The sequence below is a fragment of the Oryx dammah genome, unplaced genomic scaffold (genome assembly GCF_014754425.2).
Source record: "Oryx dammah isolate SB20612 unplaced genomic scaffold, SCBI_Odam_1.1 HiC_scaffold_10, whole genome shotgun sequence".
In the NCBI taxonomy this organism is placed as follows: Eukaryota; Metazoa; Chordata; class Mammalia; order Artiodactyla; family Bovidae; genus Oryx; species Oryx dammah.
The window spans coordinates 41,715,693-41,718,781 of NW_024070194.1; the positions used below are offsets into that span (position 1 = coordinate 41,715,693).

The 3,089-nt window shown below is 43.2% G+C and overlaps 1 non-coding gene across 1 annotated transcript; it reads right to left on the minus strand.

Moving 5' to 3' along the window:
- Window positions 1–2,173: 2,173 nt before the first annotated feature.
- Window positions 2,174–2,277, minus strand: LOC120869647. Its single transcript, XR_005722613.1, has one exon. It is a non-coding gene; the product is annotated as a U6 spliceosomal RNA (small nuclear RNA).
- Between the last annotated feature and the right edge of the window lie 812 nt (window positions 2,278–3,089).

Genomic DNA, 3,089 nt, shown 5'->3' on the forward strand with positions numbered 1-3,089 from the left:
GGTCATGGCCCTCACAGGGACACAGTCAAGGAATGTGTGTAAAGGACTCAACACGTGGCCAAACAGAGATTTTTTTTTTTTTTAATGGGAGCAGAAATAGAAGTCAGGCTGCGAGGAAAACTTTAGCACCTGAGAGAGCTGAGGAGAGGTAAGACTAAGATAGACAGACTCGTACAGAATGAGGAATTCTGCCCCCATCGCTCCCATGGGTAGCAAAAGGTGCCTGCATTTTTGAAACAGAATGAAAGTGAAAGTGTTAGTCACTCAGTCCTGTCCGACTCTGTGATTACATGGAGTGTGGCCCACCAGGCTCCTCTGTCCATGGGATTCTCCAGGCAAGAATACTGGAGTGGGTCGCCATGCCCTCCTCCAGGGGATCTTCCCCTACCCAGGGATCGAACTCACATCTGTTGCATTGCAGGCAAATTCTCTACCATTGGAGCCACCAGGGAAGCCCTAGAAATAGAGACTGGGGGCAAAATCCCCCTCTGTCCTCAGGCCTCTCCCCTGAACCCCAGGGCTGGTGGCTTTCCTGCCGGAGCTGCAGTCACCTCAAGGCTCTGCTGTGACTCCCCTGGGCTGGTGGACCCACCACCTAAGTCTTGCAAGTTCCTGGAGACTTCTGATACCAGTTCTTGAATCGTCCTTGTCTTTGTAATCCCTCACCTTTCAAAAGGGCACCATCTCTCCTCAGATAGTTTTCTCTACTGAATGTCCATCTGCACAGGATTCAAGCGCCCACTCAGACCACCTGAAGCAGAACCCTGGGGTGGAACCCAGTAATTTGTGTTTGAGCAAACCCATCTGGGCTGAGGCTGACTGACTTCAGAACCTCTACCACCTTAATTAACTGAGAAATCTTAGCCACTTGATCAAGCATGATATCATAAGGATGAGTTGATCTCATACTACTTCTGGGTTTTTTTAAATTTTTTCTGGACGTCTCTGGGTGATTTAATCACCAAGTCATCTCCGACTCTTGTGACCCTGTGGACTACAGCCTGCCAGGCTCCTTTGTCCATGGGATTCTCCAGGCAAGAATACTGGAGTGGGTTGCCATTCTCTTCTCCAGGGGATCTTCCTGACCCAGGGATTGAACCCTGGTCCCCTGAATTGCAGGCAGATTCTTTACTGACTGAGCGACCTGGGAAGCCCAAGACACCAGGGAAGTCTTTGGAGTTAGGCTTTGTTTTTTTTCCCCATTTAGTGCATAAAATACAGTTGCATTATCGTTGCGGGTGATGCCATGTGTTAATATTCATTACCCCTTTCACGCTAGGTTTTTCACTTTTTGCTTTAACTTTATCCTTGCCTGATATTGTTACTCCTAGCTTTCTCTCTGTTAGAGTTTGCCTGGTCAGTCTTTGCCCATTCTGCTTTTAGTAGTTTCTTTCACACATACCTCATTCTGCAAGACTCTCTCCAAGTAGGTAGGCCGAACCCACTTGCATTTGTTAGTATCATTTCATCTGAATGTACGACTCGAACATGATGGTTTATGTGTCACTTGTCACTAGCTTCCCTTCGGAGATTTGTTTTCAACATACTCTGTATTTCCTAAATCATTTGCTCTAGGGATTTCTTTCCCTTTCTTTGCTTTGTTTTCCCCTTTCTCTTCTTTTTGATATTTGTGGGATATCTGTGTTTGACTTCCGGTTCTTTGGAGGATTTACAGTATATTTTTAGTTTGTCAAGTTGTCATCATTATTATTCACGTGTCACACTTATGAATAATAAGTGCAGTTATGTCTTAATTTAAGAAGCATAGATAGCATCTATAGACTCCACTTTCCTATTTTGCCACCTATAATATTGTAATTATTTGCTTCTTTTTCTTAAATTTATTATTCTCTATTAAGGTATAGCTGATTACCAGTGTTGTAATAGTTTTCAGGTGAATAGCGAAGGGACTCAGCCATACACATACATGTATCCATCTCCCCTCTGCAAACTCCTCTCCCATCCAGGCTGCCACATAACACTGAACAGAGTTCCTTGTGCTATACAGTAGGTCTTTGTTGGTTTTCCATTTTAAATACAGCAGGGTGCACATGTCCATTCCAAACTCCCTAACTACCCCTAACTCTCCATTTTTCCCTTTTGCCACTGTAGTATTGTTTTATTGTGTGTGTGTGGTTCCCTTTACTACAGCAATGTATTTAAAATTCTTCTTTTAATAATGGAGTGTTTAACGGATTTACACATCATGCTTATTCAGGGGCCATGCTAATCTCTGTCGGCTTCCAGTTTTAGTACATGTGCTGCTGAAGCCAGCACACTTAAAACTTTGTTTACCTTAGAGCATGTAAGAAAGATCCTTTCTTATCTTTCTTCTCCGGTGATGGGAGGGGTGTGGGAAGGGCATTCCCTGGTCCACAGAGATGTCTTCACCTCCCTGACACTGACCTCTGAACTGGCTCTGGCTTCGTCTCTGTTGCAAAGTATCAATACACAAGTTTCCCTCTAGAGAGAAAAACTCGGTGAAACGATAAAATACCTCCATCTGACAAGTAAATTGCACTTGTTAATCTTACACTTTTCTTTATCAGCTTAATCTATTCTTTGGCATCTGTGGTAAGTAAACAGGTTTTGTTGCCAAATGATAAATAGGGGGGAAATTAGAGGCTTTTGTCTTGACGTTAATTAAGTCCTTTGAGAAAGTAGTGATTCATGGTTGCGCTGACTGGGAAAATGCTATCATGGCTAGACTGATTTTACTGGTTTCAGCGAAGACATGCCACTCTGCTTTTTTCAAAGTTTATTACAGGGTCCTGAATAAAGAATGCATCTGAAAACAACCCAGAACTGAATACTTCCTTATATAGTCATCCAACATTTATAGATTTTTTTACCTCCTATTAAAAGTTTAAATTTAATTCAGTGTAACTTCTCAGTCAAAATCTCCACTTCCTCTAATTTTCTCACTACTCCATCCTGTCTCCAACTCATAGTTAATTAGCAGAATGTCTGCCTTTTTCAGCTGTTGTCCCCACTTCTCCTGGCCCTCCATGACTAAAATTGAGGTCCCGATCTGGGTGTTTGGAGAGACCAACCAGCTACTTACCTAATGGAGGCAAACCCGTGGGCTT